This window comes from Desmodus rotundus, chromosome 1 (assembly GCF_022682495.2).
Source record: "Desmodus rotundus isolate HL8 chromosome 1, HLdesRot8A.1, whole genome shotgun sequence".
NCBI classification, from domain to species: Eukaryota; Metazoa; Chordata; class Mammalia; order Chiroptera; family Phyllostomidae; genus Desmodus; species Desmodus rotundus.
The window spans coordinates 23,885,413-23,905,928 of record NC_071387.1 but is presented as its reverse complement, the minus strand read 5'-3'; the positions used below and the strand labels follow the sequence as shown (position 1 = coordinate 23,905,928).

At 40.2% G+C, this 20,516-nt stretch overlaps 1 protein-coding gene across 3 annotated transcripts in view; it reads left to right on the top strand.

Moving 5' to 3' along the window:
- Nucleotides 1–20,516, top strand: part of SLC44A1 (solute carrier family 44 member 1) — a 157,704-nt gene that overhangs the window by 50,866 nt on the left and 86,322 nt on the right. The window lies entirely within an intron of this gene.

The following is a 20,516-nucleotide window of genomic DNA, read 5'->3' as shown; positions in this document are numbered from 1 at the left end:
TAAAGTCTGTCTGCAACACTGCCCAGCTCTGTCTTCCAGGAGCATCATGTTTTACGTAACTCCCAGGTTTGAGCACCCAGAAGTTACTTCACAGGGCTTACTGAATTTCAATAAAACAGGAAGGAGTAAAGTCAGGAGAGAAATAAGAAATGCAGTGCCTTTGACCTGTTCTAACTAGAAAATCTAAGATGCCAAGATAACTGTAAGAATCCTGTTGGTAGTAAAGAAAAGGCAGCATTTTCCTTTCTTACCATTTTAATTTCAAGGTGCTCTTTTTTTCCAGATAATACTTTTGACCTGGTAATATATTTATGATAGTAATAAAGACATATAGGAAAATGGCATATCCTATTTTTTGAGAAAAAGGAAGGCCCCATCTTCATAGATCATGTTCCCAAAGTTGATTTTTAAGTTGGTTGCTTGAGATGTATAAAACTTTTCTGCATAGAAACAATGCTTTACATAAGGTTCTAAGGCTGGCTGTGTTTAGAAAAGCTCATTTATCTTAGAACTATAAAGTGCCAGAGATAAAAGGGACCTTTAAGACTACCTAGCGTGTAGCCTCCTTAAAACATCCTATCAAATACTTGTGAGTGCCAGCGAAGGCCCAGAGAAGAAAATGACTTGTCTCGTTCACACCTGAGCCATGGGGTTGGTGGTAGCGGTACTAAAGGACAAGACTGTGGCTTACAGCCAGTGTTTTTGGTTCTGGGGAATGGGGCGCTAATAATGTATTTGGAACTATGATTGACAATTCCAAAAACATCTCTTCTGCCACGTTGTAGATCACCTACAATTTTCCAAACCATAATCTAGCCTTAAAGTGTATGTGACAATTTTCAGACAGATGAAGATGATGATAATTATAGTAATTGTCCCCAGAGAGGAAGCCCCCCACCCCGCACCTTCCATATCAATTTCGATAAAGCAGGACTGCTCCTAGTTCTGAGATACCTGAATTAGTAGATACGGGCTGCTGCTAGGGCAAAGCATCCAGCGCTGTTGGTGCCTGGGGAGATGATGACTGGAGGATACTCCAAAAAAATTTTCCCATCGTATCTTACTTATCAATATTGATTTTCCCACAAAGGTTTTAAAAATAGCTCTATACAAATCTAACTCTCTTCTTTATCTTTTTGTCTTTTTTTCCTAAGGAATTCAGTTAGTGTCCCAATCACTGATAAAGGGCCCCTAAAGTGCCTCTGAGATTTCCGATAATCAGTGTTAACAGGATGTTCAGGCAGTACAGGTCTGACGAGGTTGATGGCCTGCAGAGCCTTATCTGTAGGGGGCATTTTATTTGAGACCTTTTTCAGTTTCCTTCATAACCTCCAGCAGAGTGTCTAGTGAAAATTGTAGTGGGAGTTTTACCACTTTTCTCTAACTGTCTCCTTCCCCAAAAATCCACAGCTTAGAATGTGTGTGATAGAAGGACCCTTAAGGTCCCTGAGCCCCTTTGTTTTATGAGTGAAGAAACTGGGGTGCAGGAAACATGAATGACTCGATGAGGACCCTACTCTCAGGACTAGCCCCGCCATCTCCAGGCTCCATCTAGTGCTCTTTGCTTTATGTGCTACACTGTCGCTGGTAAGCTGCACAGTGATCCTCTCCCACCTGCTGTCACCTTTGGGGCCTCTCCCTCCCAGCACTTAAAGATGAAAGGGACTTTGGGGAGAACATGCAGAGAAGAGGAGCAGGTTATATAAATTAATAAAGTTTAACTACAGAAATTTAGAAAGGAACCAAAGCCCTCAGATATGCGATCTATGAAGGCATGGAATAATTGGAAGGCAATTTTGTTTCTTTCTCTGTCAGATAAAGAATATGGATTTCAATGATGAAATGCATTACTCTCATTTCACATTTGGATTTTTTTACTATTTATGTATTTTAAACATTTATTCAAAAACATGCAGCTTAAACCGATAGTTACTTCTAGTAAGATGATTGATCATTAAAGAGATAATAGTCTTATTTTAAAAAAACTCTATTTTTAATTGTTTTTTAAAACTTTTATTTGTTCATTACAGTTTGCATTCAATATTATTTTATATTAGTTTCAGGTGTATAGCATGTGGTTAGGTAATCATAGCCATTACAAAGAGTTCCCCTTGATATTTCCAGTACCCACCTGCCATCATACATAATTATTACAATACTATTGACTATACTCCGTGTGCTATATTTTACATCCCCGTGACTGTTCTGTAACTACCCATTTGTACTTTTTTATCCTTTCATCTTTTTCACTGATCCCTCCCACCCGCCTCCTCTCTGGCAACCATCAGTTTGTTCTCGGCATTTATGAGTCTGTTTGAATTTTTTTTCTCATTTTTGTTCTTTAGAATCCACATGTAAGTGAAATTATATGGTATTTGTCTTTCTCTGACTTATTTCACTTAGCATAATACCCTCTAGGTCCATCCATGCAATTGCAACAGGTAAGATTTTGGTCTTTTTATGGCTAAGTAATATTCCATTGTATGTATGTGCCACAACTTTTTTATCCACACATCTACTGATGGGCGCTTGGGTTGCTTCCGTAGCTTAGCTATTGTAAATAATACTGTAATGAACATAGGGGTGCATGTATCCTTTCAAACTGTGTTTTGGGAAACTCTAGTTTTATAATCTCTACATGAATACAGAATAGGATGTAGTGGCACCGATTACTTTCCCTAAGGCTCAGAGCTCTATAGGTTTAGTGCCTGGTGCAGTCTACCCCATGATTGCTAATTAGTTTATTAACTTGTATAAAGGCTTGTTTAGTAGGTTGGTAGTGATATTAATCAACGTGGAGAATCTGTTCACTATTTAAACTACTGATGAGAAGATTGCCAAGATTTCTGGGCCCACACCATGCAATATACCCATCTATTTTAGGAAGAACATTTTTCTTTAGTTAAAACACACCTCTTTTGAAGACCTTTTAAAGAATGATCAAATCTTGTTGACTCTGCATACCTGTCCCTGTTTAAAAAAGAAAAAGAACTAGAAAGGTACAAAGTTTGCTGAAATACTTGCTTTGAGAAGTCTTCTCCTAAGTAGTATAGTTTTTCATGTTTACATGGCTAAGACTTCATTTCTTTTCCTCCTGATGACAAATCAAATTACTCTTTACTGAATGACTCTTTCACCATTCCTGAAAGTTCTGTTTATTTTTTTATTTATGTGTTTATTTATGTATTTATTTAGTCCTCAGCATTTATTGAAAATCTGTGTGCAAGAGACCTGTATTAGGCAAAATAAAATAAGATACAACCTGAATGGCTGAGAAAAGAGGCTTGGTTAAAATCACTCATTTAGTCACTCATTCTTGAATCATATTCCTTGGCCCTCTTCTTGGGGTTAGGCACTGGCGATTATGCAGTTGAGCAACATATTCATACTCTTTCACTCTATGGGAATTACAATCAGTGGAGAAAATAGAACTTAACAAGATCATCTTGCAATCACAATGTTATTACAGCTGTCAGAAGTGTTATGAAGGGAGAGGTATAAAGGCCTGAGAGGCACGAATAGGAAGCCCTGGCCCAGTTTGGGGAACCATGAGGCAGTAAAAATCATGGTCCATTGACATGGAATATCCGCCTAACATTATTAATAGAAAATAGGTTTAAAGGCAATACATATTGTGTGATTTTTAAGTACACGTGTGCGTAGAAAAGCATAGGATGACAAGAAAATGTTAACAGTGTGTTTAACTGTTGAATTATGGGTAGCTTTAATTTTCTTTTATACTCATTTCTTTTTTTTAATTTTTCTACAATCAATATATATTACTTGGATAATGAAAAAATTTTTAAAGAAAAAAAGGCATTCACAATGTCCTTGAAGGGATGGCGTTCTAGTGAGGGAGACAAAATGCACCGATAAAACTATGGCAATGCACGGTGGGGCATCCCACGAAAGTGTTGCATATTGCAAGCCGTGTGACTCTGGTTTCCTGGGTTCCTAACAGCAGCCTGGTGGGGAGAGCAAAGTAAGGCAATCTGGTGGGAGCATCAGCATCACCAGTATTAGTGTCTACTGTTGCTGTAACAAATTGCCACAAACTAAGTGGCTTAAAACAACAAAGTTTTATAAATCAGAGATCTGTGCATGATATGGCTCATGAGGCCGGTTCCCTCCTCCAGATTTCACAGGGCTGAAACTGAAGTGTCCTTAGGACTGCCTTCCTCACCAGAGGCTCTGGGGATGAGTCTTCCTTCCACACTTACTCGGGCTGTTGGCAGAATTCCATTCCCATGTGCTGTCACTTAGGGGTTCTCAGCTACTAGAGGCAGCCTATATATTCTGTAGCTATATTCTGTATGTTATGGTCCTTTTCCTTCAGTCACAGTAGGTCAAATCCTTTTCATGCTTCACTTTCTCTGACCTCCTCTTCTTCACAGTAGCATCTTGGTTCTAGATTGTCCATGTGGGTTCAAGAATCTCTCAGGCAATGACTGTGGGTTCAGGGACAGAGTCATCTTAAGTAGGGCTTTAAAGCCCCATTTGGGTGGGTGGGCGTTCAGAGAAGAGCTTGCATTCTAGCAGAGGAAAACCAAATAAAATAGGTCTCTGGAAGGAGGGCACATGTAGAGATGCTGGAGGGGGACCTGGTGAATGAACAGTCCTGTGGGTTCCAAGGACTAAATCCATGTCCCGTGGTTCCAAGAGCCCATCTCTAGTAGCGATGGGATTTGGATTAGAATGCCACGCCTGGTTCTTGTTGGCTGAAGAACCACATGGGCTGAGTCTACTGATTGGAGCTCTGTCGGCCAGGCTAAAGCCTAGTTAAAACTGGCAAAAACAGAAGGAGCTTCTGACTGTCTTGTGGAATTGTAGAGGCTTATGAGAGGAGAGGTAGTACGTTTATCCACTTTGCTAATGCTTGAATTTTATGGAGTATTTGGGGTATTCAGAGCAGCCCAGTAAATCACGTGCTCATTCCCACACTCAGGATAAGTCTGAATAAATGGAGATACTGTAAGCCTTTGACTATTTGGCCTAAACACTCTCCCCCATGCCTCTGTCAAAAAATTCTGATTCCAACATTAACCCACCTCTCCTTGCTTGGCTCAACATGAAAAAGAGGAGCCTGGATATGTGGACTCATTTTCCCACAAATTTATAAGCATTTGGAAACAGTAACATTTATGTTCTAAATGGAAATGTCTTGTATTACTCTACAATTTTTCTTAAACTTTTGTTTTTCTCTCTAGCAAATGTTAGAATTTGTAAAATGATAGCTAAATTTTCAGAATGTAGATTTATGGAGTCATCTTTAGAAAAAAAAATTTTTTTCAATTTGTAGCCACAGCACTCTTTTAGCCTAAATTTTTAAAACCTCTTTACAAAGGTAACATCTGTATTACAAGTGTAATTCTACCTCTAGAATAATAACTTGCTGTGGATGATACTGCTAGCAATTTGAAAGACCCAACTGCATATCTTAGAAAATGCAAAAGCTGAAAGTCGAAATGTTTTGCAGATTCTGAATAGGAAAGTAAGAAGCTATTAGCAGAATTAGATGACAGCATGTATGTACCAAAGCAAGGATAGGGCGGTTGGTTTTTCTCTGTGCTACCTGCCTAGGTGTGTATACGGCCATATCTAAGTTAAACAGCTGGTTACACATGTTCAATCCAATGTCTCACTACTTGGTTTGGTTCCCGGTTAACCAGGCTGCTGTAAAGATTCTAAAAAGCTTTTGTCATTGTAAATAAGCTCATAGATTTAGATAAGTATTAACTACTACAACTATGAATCCTTTTTTCAACTATGCATTTTTACAGTCACCAGTTAGCCCCCTGTTTATGTTATCTGGCTGTGAGAGATGAGAGCAACTGAGAAGTCAGTGTACACAGTCCATATATAACCACTGTCATTTCTGATGCCAGTTGCAGGTTCAGGGGTCCACAAGGCAACCTAGAGGTTCGGTAATTTGCCGGAAAATCTCTCAGAATTCATGGAAATCTATTACACTCACAGTTGATGACTTATTACTAGGAGAGGCTACAGATTAAAATCAGTCAATGAAAGGAGTGAATAAGGCAGAGCTTCCATTGCTTCTGTCCCCAGAGAGGGAGGGCATGTTCCTTCCTGTCATCGGTGTGTGACAATACGCACAATGCACACGATGGACTGCCAGCTGGTAAGCTCACCCATACCTCAGTGTTCAGAATTTTGGTTGGGGCTCCATGACTCAGGGATGGTTCATTGCCCATTGGTTTATTCAGTCTCCTGCCCCTCTTGTCAAGCTGATACCGCGTGATCTAAAACTCTCGGTCTACGGGACACTACTGATCTAAGATTGGTCAACCCACACCCTACATTCTACCTGCTGTGGCCTGACCCCACCCTCAATCACCTTGTTAGTCTCTCTGCAGGACCCAAGGCCCCAGGCAAATGAACACTCCTGGAACACATAGAGATTAACTGCCAGAAGCCCAGGGCAAAGTCCAGACCTCTTTTTGAGCAGTTAAATTCTTTACCCAGCATTTTAGGCATACGTAACAATGTTATTGAGATTCACTCATGTTGTTAAATATGTCAGTAAGTTGTTCTTTTTAAGTAACTGAGAAGTATTCCATTGTGGGCATACCACATTTTGTTTATCTCTTCACCAATTTTTGGATAATTGGGTTATTTCCACATTTAAAAATTTTTTTTCTATTGTGAAAAAGAGTGCTTTGCAAATTTGTGTACATGATGTTGTATGGACGTATATTTCATTATTTTTAGATAGTTACCTAGGATTGGGATTGCTGAGTCATACGGTGAGGTTATGTCTAACTTTATAAGAAATTGCCAAACCGTTTTCCAAAGTGGGTACCCCATTTTGCACTGCCGCTAGGAAAGGAGGAGAGTAATAGCTGTTCCATCTTCTCACTGCCACTTTGCATTGTCAGTCTTCTTAACTTTCACTATTTTAGTGTGTGCAGTGGTGTTTCACTGTAGTTTTACATCACACGTTTCTAGCGACCAGTGGTGTGAACATCAGGTGCTTGACCATGCACGTATCTTTTGTGAAGTATTTATTCAGAGCTTTATTACTTTTTCAGGAACAAATTAGTATTTGTTTTTAAAGGTTATTGGAGTTCTTCCTGCATACTGGATACAAGACCTTTGTATATGTTTTCCAAATATTTCTCTAATCTGTGTTTGCCCCTTCATTTTTGTAATAGTATCTTTTGACATGCAAAAGATTTTTTATTTTGATTAAGTCTAATTTACCCACTACATACATTTATGTTTTTTTCTTTTTTAAAAGATGTTATTTGTTCATTTTTAGAGAGAGGGGAAGGTGGGAGAAAGAGTTGGGAGAGAAATAGCAATGTGAGAGAGAAACATCAATCGGTTGCCTCTTGGATCGGTTGCCTTTTATTTGCTCCCCAACTGGGGACTGAACCCGCAACCCAGGCATGTGCCCTGACTGAGAATCAAACCAGTGACCTTTCACTTTGCGGGACAACGCCAACCAACTGAGCCACACTGGTCAGGGCCCATTAGATACATTTAAAACCATGCACACACAAAAATGTGTCTTTTTAATGGCTTATGCTTTTTGTGTTCTAGCTAAGAAATTACTGGTGTATCCCAGAGCCTCAAAGATTTTTTTCTGTGTTTCCTTCTAGAAGTTTTTGTTTAGCTCTTATGTTTATTCTATGATCCATTTTGATTTCATGTTTGCATACAGAGTGAAGAGGTCATGGTTAATCTTTTTTCCGATACAAAAATTCAATTTTTCATCATCTTTTATTGAAAAGACTATCTTCCTCATTGAATTACCTTGGCACCTTTGTGAAAATAGATTTTAAGTCTGAGGGCACGAAAGGCAGTTGATAGAATTTCTTGTCATGGCAAAAAATAGTCTATCTAAAATTAAACGCAATAAGGAGATCACACTTTCTATATAGCATTGTTTTAAATAACTAGTTGCAACAAATCATCTAAAAGAGATCAATGGAATGTGTGTGGGTCAGTAGAGAGAAAAATACTACTATTAACCAATTACAGGGGACTGTATAACCTGTGTGTTTAGGAGACTAAACAAAACATGTCTTGAAATGAGATGCTTAAGTCATGGGTTATAAAATGTACATCTAACTGAACGCAGCCATTTATTTTATCAGTAGATGAAATAGAAAAAGCTAATACCTGTTTTATCAAATAATAAAATCTAACAAGATATGGGGTCAAATACAGAGAATTACATATAATATTGTAATAGAAAAAGGGGAAAACAAATAATAAGAGAGGTATGATCTGCTCCTTGCTGAGTAATCTTACTATAATAAAGATGGCAATACTAACAAAGTTAATTTATGGATTTAATACAATACCAGTTCGGATCCCAATAGGACGTTAAATTGAACTTGATTGATGGCATAAATCACAGAGTAAAGGAGCAGGCAAGAACTTCAGGAAGAAAACCTTTTTAAAAATTATTCTCGTTCACAGAATAATTTGTGGGGATTAGAATTAGGTGTATATATTGTAAGACAGCTAAATGGGGGTAAAATATCAGGAGTCAAGCCAGGAAGTAGAGAAGAGATTATACCAGAAATCTAGGCTAAGTTGCTTATTGAAGTTGAGGACCGAATTAACTGTGAACTTTCTGGCTTTGATGGTAGGAAGAAAAACTGAGTTCACCAGAGGTTGCAAATCCGAAGACCTCTAGTCAGACAGCGTAAATCACTTACACGGGCTGGCAGTAAGACCGGCGGTGGGCACTTGGAGCTGTATAGGCCTGGACTAGCTGATTTTTGGCATGTGGATTGATGGGTCCAGTGACGCTGAGTTTTGAAGAGAAGCTGGAAGAAGTCTATTGAGGGAGGGAGAGTAGAGCCAGTAACACTGGCTGCTATTACAAAACAGCACAGAGTGGGTGGCTTATAAACAGAAATTTACTTCTCGTAGTTCTGGAGGCTGGAAGTCCAAGCTCAAGACACCAGCATGATTACGTTCTCATGAGGGTCCTCTTTCTGGTTCATGCTGGCCCCGGCTGGCTGTGCCCTCATGTAGTGGAAGGGCATGGGGATCTCTCTGGAACCTCTCTCATAGGGCACTAATCCCGTTCACGAAGGTTCCACAGTCACGGCCAAATCGCCCCCCAAAAACCCCTACTAGCACCATCTTTGGAAGTTACAATGTAACATATGAATTTAGGGGGGACTCATTCAGACCATGACACCTATTGATCTTCTGTCTCTTAAATATTGGCAGTTAGTGTGCGGGCCAAACCAAACATACAATGGGGAGGGGTCACTCATTGCCTGGGTAAGGGTTATGTATCTCTACTTGTCACTGTAACTAATGGTTGTGTAGCCTAGAGGGGAACAGAAGGAGTCTTGCTATTTAAGACCCAAACCTGTTCCAAAGCATATTATGAACAGGACAACCTGAATGTCGATTAATTACAGGGACGGAAACAAAATAGAAATAGCAGAAATAAGCTAATAATAGTTTCATGAATGTATGAACAATAAAGTAAAAGAAAAACTGAAAGCAGTCGGTATTTAAATAAAAGGCATTGCTGAGTGATGATATGAAGAAGACCACGCTTAGATCTATTTTAATCACATACCATGCAAAATAAATTCCAGACGAGTTAAATATTTTAAAGCAAACATTATACAGTACTTACCTTTGTTGTGAAGAGGAGATCATTTACGCATTGTTGAAGATGTAAAGAAATAAAGTAGTACAAGGTGGGCATGTTTGATCAAAAAGCTTCGTTCTCTGATATAAAGATAAAAGCAATACAATGGGAATAGCATTTGTATTTTTTCTGTGATGGTGAAATGTGTCATGTAAGTGGGGATGTGTCTATAAGGTTAGATCCAGTAGACAGATAACCTGGGGCAGTGTACACTGGAGAAAACAACAACAGTAATATGTTTGGCCCAGAGAGCTTCACTTGCAAAATGAGGATGATAGTAATACCTACTTGCTAGGGTGTTTTGGAGAATTAATAAGATAAATAATGCATACTCCTTAACACATTGCCTGGAACCATAATGTTGACTGGTGCTTATTACAATCATCTTCATTATTGTCGCCGTCCAAAGTAAGTTTCAAAGTTGCTTATTGAAGCTTCATTCCTTTTTAATCCAGATGGGGCCAACACAGCTATTTTAACCGACTCTGCATTTGTGTAGTTCACAAAGAACTTTCAGATTCTGTCCCACAGATTTTCAGGATAGCCTTGGGAACTGTGTGAATTCCTTCTCAGTGGGGGCTTTCCGGACTCACTTTCATAGTCACAGCTTGGGCTTTGTCATCACCCTTAATTGCTCTACCTGTAAAATCAATTCACACTAATTGTGGAGAAATTCCCCATTCTGACCACAGCCCCTCTCTTTCCAGTTGCATGTTCTTGCCCACTGGAGCCGTTCTCTTGCCTCTAGTCCTTTGACGTTTACCCTGCCTAAGTGCTCTTCCTTCTCGACATTTGTGCTTACTTCCTCTTGTAATACAATTTTTTTCATAATCTTGTGACATTATCTAGTGGCTGTCTCTGCTTTATTCTGTCTTTCTTAAAGGTTAAGAAGAAATCTAAGGAAACCTAAGAATTCAAATTGTACATGTGCCGATAAGCACATGAAAAGATGCTCAACATTATTAGTCATCAAGGAAACGCAAATCAAAACCACTTCACATCCACTAGTATACTTACGGTAAAAAAGGCATATAGTTACGCGTGTTAACAAGGATGTAGAGAAGTTGGGTTCCACATACATTGCTGCTGGGAACGTAAAATTGGTGTGCCTGATCCAGGAAACAGACTGGTAGTTCCTTAATATGTTAAACATAGTATAACTATATGACCCAACCATTTTGCTCCTTGGCAGCTACCCAGAGAAATAAAAACATATGTCCACACAAAGACTTGTGTACAAATGTTCACAGTGGCATTATTCATAATCGCCCAAAGGGAAATCAACACAAATGTGTACCAAACGATGGGTAAACAGAAGTGACATATCATGACTGAGTGGAATATTACTCAGTCATGAAAAGGAATGAAGTACTGATGAATGAAGTACAGCCTAGATGAACCTTGAAAACATTGTGCTAAGTAAAGGAAGCTGGTCACAAAAGACAACATATATGATTTCCATTTATGTGAACTGTCCAGAATAGGCAAATCTGTAGAGACAGAAAATAGATTAGTGGTTGCATAGGGCTGGGGATTAGGGAATGAGGGGTGACTGCTAATGGGTATGAAATTTCTTTTTGGGGTAACTAAATGTTCTAAAATTAGATTATGGTAATAGATGAGCAACTTTGTAAAATGTACTTTAAAACATTGAATTGTACAAAACACTGAATTGTACAGTTTATAGGTGAATTTTAGAATATATAAATTACATATCAATAAAGTTGTTGAACTAAAAAGGAAAGTAAATGTTTGGGTATTAGCAGATATTGGGTATTGGCCCTTAGCAGATATTTCTCAGTATCAATATTGGAACATGTTGATTTTGGGATGACTTCCTTTGACTCTGTAACATTGACAATGAACTTGGGTTTAGGAGTATTCTTTCAGTTAACTAGGTTAAATAGAAAACCTTTTCTTTTTTGTAGCTTTTGTGAAATATTTCTGAAAGGTGTGTTAATTTGCTTTCTTGTCTCGGTGTAGTCTGAGGAACACAGTTTGATGACTGACACTTGGTTCCCATCTGGCAGTTATTTCTCCCTTTATAGTACGTGTATCAGGAGCAGAATTGCTGCTCCTTGCTACAGAGTTGCTGTAGCTACATAGGAGAATCAGTTTTGCCCCATGCATTTCCAGTTTCATGCCTTTGTTTCCTGATGTTAGTATCTCTTTTGGCTCTTCGCATGTCTTACTTTACTCTTAGTTTTAATCTCTTTGGGGCCCTCGACAATCTGGTCAAAGCTATGAAATGTGGAGTCTCTCTCTCTGGAAAACTACATGTGAATTTGTACATGAAATTTTGCTTGCAATTTCAGAAGGGTCACAGATTCTTACCCAGGAAAAGAATCTCACTTTATACACTCACTTTGGTAAACTCGTGCATTTCATTTACACATTGATAATTCCAAAGTCTCTGTCTCCTTCTAGAACACTACAGCCAGCTGTTTAAGTCCACTTAGACAGTCCACAGAGGCCCCAGACTCAAACGGTCTAAAATTGGAACATGACCTTTGCCCCCTTATACTCCACTCTTCCTCCTGAGTCCCCTGTCTTACTGAACGCAACAGGAGTCCACATAAGAATAGAATGCCCTCGCCTCCCTGGTCTAAGTCAGATGCTAAGAATCATTCTTAATTTATTCTCTTTCTTCCACATATAATTAGCCATCAGGTTTTAAAGCTGTGCCTAAATGCTTTTGACATTTCCTTTTCATTCCCATTCCACTCTAGTCGAAGTCATCATTCGTTGGTAGAGATTCCGTAGCCTCCTGAGCTCTATCTCCTTACTTTCTTGCTCGTCTTTAATTCAGTCTCCACATTGCAGCTGCTGAACTCTCGGTGGCTTCCCAGTGTCTTTGGGATGAACTTCCTAACATCTTTAATATCACGTATGAGGCCCTACATGATGTGGCTCCAGCCATCTGTGTCCTTCATCACAGCTCACCTCCACCGTCCTGACAGTTTTCATTTTCTCAGTTATGCTCTGCTCTCACTTTGTAAGCCATTCCATGCTCTGTGCCCTCCCAGCTCCCGCCTCCATTCCTCCACACCCACTAATTCTTACGCATTGTCTAGGCCCTGGCTTTAGATTTAACTTCTTCTGGACTCCTATCCTGACTCTCCATGCATGGGGCCCTTTGATGCATCCCTGGCTATCCTCTTTTCTCTGCTATTTCATTTCCATGCTCTTTTATAATTGCCTCACTACTTTCCAGACCATAAATGCTGGGAAGGGAGACACTTGTTTGTGTTGGTCTTATTTATCATGGTGTTGTTAGTGTTTATTTAGCCCTGCACCTGGCAGAGATGTTAATAAATTTCTCTTGGATGAATGAAAGTATTTCAGCCTACCTAATACATCTTCTTCCTTACCTCCCCTCTCCCTCTACCTCACTTGGCAAAATCTTACACAATTACCATCCATTTATTAATTCAACAAATAGGAAAGGAGCTTCTTCCTTATTCCAGGAACTATTTTAGGAACTGGGAATGTAGTGATGAATTGGGCAGTCAAATATATATGCCTTCGGGGAGCTGGTTCTACCTGTGGAGACAGATAATAAACAGATAAATTGAGTCGATTGTGCAGCGTGGTAGTGAGTGTAAGCACTGAGGAGAAACAAATAAAGCAGGAAAGATGGATAAGGCACTTCAGAATAGGGAGTTAGCATTTTCGATAGGGTGGCTGTGCAAGGCTCTGTTGAAAAGATGACTTTTGAGTGAGGCCTGGAAGCTAGTGAGGGAGCTAACAATTGCTGTGCTGCTTATCTGGAGAAAGAACATTCCGGGCAGGTAAAAGTACCAAGTGCCCAAGGTGAGAGTGTGCCAGAGTGAGGAACAGAAAGGACAGACCAATGGGAGGTGAGGTCAGAGGATAAACATTGTCTGAGTGTAGGTGTCTTAATCTGATCCCTGGGCTTCCTCCACAGGTTTAAGTTGTTTTCAGCTCTCAGTGCTATGGATTTACTGGAAAAGGCCATGGAAGTTTCTCTTCTTAGCGGTTACCTGTCAATCAAGGACTATACAAGTGCAAAGGTAGAAAGAAGGCAGCCATGATGTTTAGAGCTCAGTTGCTTCATTGGAGGTTGGGGAGGTGCATGTTTAGGCATTTTTTAACAGCTGCTACCTCTTTCTCGGGATATTTCTGCATTTTCCTTTTTGGGATTGGGGACACGGTGGGAAAGCAGGACATCACTGTCATCAACCTCCTGGGCCTGGTTTCCCACGCTTCACCTCAGTCCCTTTCTTCCGTTCTCTGGTCTGAGTTTGTACCGCCTCGGAGCATTTTGAATATTGTAGAAATCTCTCAGCCACTATCAAGAGTAATGATTTTGAAGACGGATTGTTGCTCTCAGGTTGTTTCTCTCTCCCCCCTTAGCTTCGTTCCAGAAAGTTGAGGGCTGACAAAGTTTTGGTTGATGACGTGTTGCGTTTGGTCAGGTTAGTTTGGGTTTTATGGACATCAGTGTGCTGGCCCCTTCGTGGGGACGTTGGGCCCCACCCCGATGGCATGACTGGCACCCAAAGAGTAAGTAAGAGTCCTTCTGCTGGCGAGATTCCGTGTGGGTGGTGTACAGATCCCGGCTGTATGAAGTCTATATTTAGCAGTAGCAGAAGCCTCTGTTAGGCTGTGGTGTTCTTCCTTGTGGAATGATTAGTGAATCATACCATACCCTGTATAAAGGAGCTATAAATTGTAAATTGATATGAGGCAATAATTGGAAAAATGATCGGACCCCATTTTTATTCCCCTCTGGGGAACGCACGTGTGAGGAATCACTAAAGCAGAAGGCGACAGAGGGGTTTTTCAGCCCGCTTCCCCACTTCAGTACTTCTATCCTGATTAGAGAGGAGAGAAGCCAAATTCGGCAGGAGGCAGCTCGCACACCTAGTACCTGCTTGCCACCTTTTGCTCCAAAAAGCCGTGCAGCAGAGAGTTGCCATGGCAGCAGGAGGCAATTTAATGGCAAAGGCCTGTCTCTGGAGCAGCACGGCTGGCGTCCAGCCTTCCCCTCTCTGGCCCTCAACCTGACGGGCTGGCTCTCCCAGGCCGTCACCGTGCCATTGCCATTTGAAAGTATGTTGCCTGATGCAATAGAGCTGTAAGATCCTGCAGGTTCTTTCCATCCCCTGCTCCTCCTTGGCACACAGCCTTTTGATGTCCCATCCTAGAGTCCACCGTATCATAGTACTTGCTGTTATTTGTAGCTCCTTAAATAATGGTCTTTCATGATTCTGTGCTTTTTAAAAAGATTTTATGTATTTTTTAGAGAGAGGGTAAGGAAAGCAGAAAGAGAGGGAGAGAAACATTGATGCGTGAGAGAAACATCTATTGGTTGCCTCTCACATACCCCCAACTGGGAACCTAGCCCACAGCCCAGGCATGTGCTGTGACTGGGAATCGAACTGGCAACCTTTTGGTTCTCAGATTGGCATTCAATCCACTGAGCCACACCAGCCAGGGCAATTCTGTGTCTTTATATGTGGAGTTTCCTCTGCCTAGAATGCTCCCTTCCCCATCTGTCTAGAAAAATTCCTACTTACTTTGAAATGTGGCTTAGGTACTGCCTCTGCTCCCTAATGCTTCCTCCAACCCCTTATCCTCTGCTGTCTCAGCCTTGCCACACAGCACACAATTTTGAAATGACTGTTTTTGTCTTTTCTTCTCTAGACTATAAGTTACTTGCATTCAAGAACTGTTTTTATTTTTTATTTTTTTACTGATTTTCACATCCCCGGGGCCTCACCCAGTAGCAGGCCCATAGTAAAAACGTGGTGATGTTGTTGAACGGCTGATTGTCCCATCATCCTATTTAGTCCTTACTGTGGAGTGTTGCATACCACACAGAGGACAGCACTGTCGGGTCCAGGAAGGGCTTCATCTGCTCTGGAGTCCCAGAGGATCAACCCAGTTTAGTCAGTGGACTTGATGGCTCTGTAACTGGCTCTCCATTATATTTACTCCCTCTTCCACGTTTGAATGGGAATGGCAGTGGTGGGAAGAGCAACACTTGGGAGTCGGCCTCCCCAGGGTTCAAGTCAGTGGCCCAATTTGTAAGGCTCAATTCCCTCTTGTTGAATTAGGATGTGTGAGGACAGCACCTAAGATGCTTTGTGGCCCAGAGTAAATTCTTGATAAAACTTACTTTCTTTACCTTGCCTTATATTCCATGAAGAAAGTGAAAGCAAAACAGGAGTTTAAACTAGTTTCTAGTTTTGAACCTTCTCTTGTATCTTTATCTGCATCGGATCACTCAGTGTTATCTTTTTTCCATTTTTTAAAATTTTATTGTGTTCAAGTACAGTTGTCTGCCTTTTCCCCCCTCTGCTCCCCCCACCCCAGCCATCCCCACCTCCCTCCCCTGATTCCATCCCCCCTTGGTTTTGTCCATGTGTCCTTTATAGTTGTTCCTGAAAACCCTTATCTTTTTTAAAAGATTTTATTTATTTATTTTAGAGAAGGAGAAGGGAAGGAGAAAGAGAGGGAAAGAAGCATCGATGTGCTGAATCAGCTGCCTCTCACAGGCCCCCAACTGGGGAGCTGGCCTGCAACCCAGGCATGTGCTCTGACTGGGAATTGAACCGGTGACCTTTCATTTTGTGGGATGACACCCAACCCACTGAGCTACACCAGGGCCAGTGTTATCTTCTTGCTCAGAGCACCACTTTAAAGGTCACCCCTTTCTGTGCCTCCTGTCCATTTACCTGAGCTCCTGTGCTTTAGTGCCTTTTCCTTGCCTCATGGCCCTGCTTTCACCTTTGGTTATCTGTCCCCTAGAATTCGCTGTGCAGATTGACGTTGTATTTAGATATCTCTCCTGTCCTGTCTTTTGGGGGATAACTTGTTACTGTTTTTCAAAAATTATAATTTGAAATGAATTTACCTTTTTCTCCCATTCAATAATTCCCAGAAACCACCTCTACTGTAATATGTTTTCTTTTTCCCATGATTTTTCCTTTTTTGTTTGTTTTCTTTCTTATTTTATTTTTAGTTTTGTCTTTTTTTTTATTACTTTGACTGCAATATATATATTTACAAGCCTTAACTCTGGTCCTCTATAGAGTCTGCTGTACAGTTTAGTCCAAGCAATTTTCTTCATTACCCTAACTTTTAAGGTCAAAGCTGGTGTAGGCTGTTTTGCAATTCTCTTTGCAGATGTTCTCGAGGCCATGTGATTGTGCTGTGTGAGTGTTGTATACGCCCATGCCTGCCGGTGTCAACTTGTTTACTTGGTGGAGTATTTTTCTCTTGTTGCTTCTCTTCCTTCTTTACTTCCCACTTTTGGTATTTTATTCATTCCAACTCCTAAAGGGTGAAACATCAACAAAGTTGTTCTTCAGTTATTAATAGATCTAGTAAGAGATTAGTGAGGATAGCAATAAAATTTACCTTTACCTTAGGTTCTTGGGTTATTTCTGACAGTGGGGCTCCACCCTGCAAGGATAGGAGGGCACAGGGGCCAATGCATGTAATCTGAGTTTCTCAAGATATTTTTTCAGAATTCCTGTGCCCCGTCCCTTTCCCAGATGTTTGCCTGGTGGCATAGTGACAGTGGGCTGAAAGTTTTAAGAAACCTTTCTAGAATGTTTTATAGCCTCTCACTTGCTGTCTGTCACCCCCTCAGTTGAAAAACACTCATTTGTAGACCTGTTAGTTATAATAATCTGGTCTGCCAGGGCCATGCTTATTTTAGAATTGGGTATTTGTTTCATTTCAAAAAAAATTAAATTGCCACAAATAGTTCATTTCTTTTGAAGCGAAAACTGAACCTAAGGATTTATTTGCCTGGGTAAGTACATTTTCAAATCAAATGCAAGAAAGTGTGATTTTAATGAATCATAAATTTGTGTTTAATGCAAGCACTTTTCCTACTCTGAAATATTCAGTTAAATACTAATTAAACTATAGCTACTTATGAACATGTTGCCCTGGGTTGGATAAACTTCATAACGCTGGAAACAATATGCAAAGTTACTACAGAACAGTTAAGATTATTGTGGTTGTAGGAAATAATTTGAGAATCGAGTAGATTGGAGACAGAATGAAACTCAGAATCAGTAAGACTGGACTTGAGTTCATGCTTTGGCACCAACTAGCTTTCTTGGTCTGTGTAGTTAATCCCTCAGGGTCTCCGTTTTGTCTTCTGTGGAATGGTGATGGCCTCTCTCTCATAAAGTTGTTGTGAGGATCAAATAAACTCGTGAATGTGACGGTTCCCAGCACCCAAACATCCAGTCAGTGTTGATAGAATCTGAATCTAACACCTATAAATTATTTAAACATTGTGTGGGCGGGTGCATGCTTGTGTTGTATGAATGTGCCTGTGAATATGTGCAATGTGTAAGGAATTGGGTGATAGTTTTGAGTGTAATGGTTTGTGTCTGTGAGTGCATTTCCTGAGGATACCATTTAAAATGATTTTTTTTAGTTCTGTTGAAGTGGATTCTCACAAACCGTAAACAGGCCAAAACATGAGCAATGTCAGTTTTACAGTGTTGCGGCCATTGTAGAATTCTTCTCTCCCGCTGTGTCGTTCTCCTTGTGCTACGTAGGTCTGGGGGCATCCTAGTCCTTGTCAAGGCTAATGACCTGACAGCTCATTGACCTTGACCTTGGTCAAGGCTTCAGCTTGGTCAAGCTGAATTTCCAAATGAAAGCTGAATATTAGTATGTAGTCCTGTTTTATGTCCATATCAGAAAGTGTTGAATTTAGTGCCTTACTATCAAATGTAGAGTGTGTGAAAGTTAGTTTCCTCAATGGTATGAATTACTGAATACATACTGACTGGTAGGTGCTTTGTGTACATTATGAATAACCTGACAGCAAACTATAAAATCGGTGGTGTGCAGTTTTACCTGCAAGGAAACTGAGGCTCGGAAGGATACATATGTTTCCCAAGGTCAGACAACTAGTAAGAAAGAGAACCAGAAAGCAAATTCAGATTGGGCTGGCCCCTGTGAGGTCTAAGGCTGCTGCCCAGTCCCTAGGAGAAATCAAAGAAGTTGGAAATGTAGTGAGGGCACGTTTGGCCTTGGTCTGGGTGGAGCCCTCAGGACCGTCAGACAGAGCATCTGTTCTAAGGGAAGGCACTGTTTCTGATCCAGGTGCAAGGTCCTGGCAGCCTCTGGCTTTCTCTTCTTTGCCTCAAACCTGCTATTCTAGTGCCGTGTGGGTTTTCCAGGTATTTCTCAAGGCATTGCTCGTCGCTTAGAACTGTGCACTTAACTCCTCTTCCTCACCCCAATTCCCCTGTCCCCCACCTACTTTCCCCTTCAGAAATATAAAATGGGGTTGTCGTGAGGATAAATGTGTAAATGTGTGTAGAGTTTAGTACAGTGTCTGGGTACATAGTAAGTATTCCATAAATGCTGGCTACCATTACCATTATTAATTTTATTGTTAATAGAATTATTATTATTAGTGGTGGTGGTATGACACCTTCAAAAGTTTTGTGACACCTTCATCAAGGGTCTGAGTGTTCCCTGGCCAGGGGCTGGCTTTGTACGCTTACGCGTGGGGTCCCAGGCGTGGGCATGCTCAATAAGATAGGGCAGATAGTGGGACAGTTAGTGAGGGAGCGATGGTTCCCACAGACAGGTTGACAAAGTTATCTCTGTGCGCCAGCTCCCTGTCATCAGCCACAGAAGCGGTCTGTGAGTCCCCCTTCCAGACCACATCTTTCTGCCTGACTTCCTTCCTTTCCTTCCTTTTATCTATGCAGAACATTAATGGTATTGGAGTCTCTAACAGAGTTACAAAAAAATTTTTTTTTTTTAGTTTGGTGGTTTGTAGCTTATACTTGCACATCACCCTGAGTCCCTGGTCCCCTGCTCCACTAAAGTGTGCGATGTTAAGTGTTACTCCACCGGCAAAGGCCACTCTAGCCAGCCCCCCCAACACACACACACTGTGTTTTTCTATTTAATTTTTTCCAGTACCCCTTTATATTATTTGTCCCTGCACATGTACTGACTTTATATTTTTTAATTAAATTTATTGGGGTGACATTGGTTAAATAAAATTATGTAAGTTTCGATGGACTTTATATCACTATTTTGCTTTTCAGTTTTCTCACCTAATTCTTGTATTTTGCTATACTTTCTCATTTGAATTACAGTTTGTATAGCAACAGAGTTTAACAGTGTGGGAAAGGCTGTTGGCAGATGAAAGATTCTGTAAAACTTTCCGTGGACTCAGTGGACTCGAACCCAGGGCTGGGGTTCTTTAACTGTTGCCCTGCATTTCTATTTGCACTCCCTCCCTTAACCAACATTAGACTTTGCTGACCTCTGTGAAGAATGCTGGGCTCTTTCTTTCTCTTTCAGCAAATGACAACATCTGCAGGCTGATACCTCTTCCACTTCATAACATTAAAAAGCTTTTCATGCAATTTCTACTTAATCTTGCCTTTTCTAAAATATAAATGTATAGTACACAAAAGGGAAAATTTATCATTTGGGGATTATTTTGTTTATATGAAGCTGACCATTTTAATAAATAATATTCATTATAGTTATCAATTCAGAAGTAATTTTCATTTTTTCTAGACTATGAGAATTCTAAAAAATAAAAGAAAATTAAAATTTATTCTAATACCCAGACATGACTATAGTTAAAATGTTGGTACATTTCCCTCTAGTCTACATTCCACTTTATTTATTTAATAATGCACTTTTATAATTATATATTCATTAGCCAAAGTTTTGTAAGTTCATTTTTATAATTAGACAGTTTATATAGTTATATATTCATTAACTAAAGTTTGCATATAAACTACAATTTATGTTATAAAGCTGTATTGGGATATTCCAGTAATTTTTTAATGCAAAAAACCCTAAAATCAATTATTTAAAAAACACTAAAATA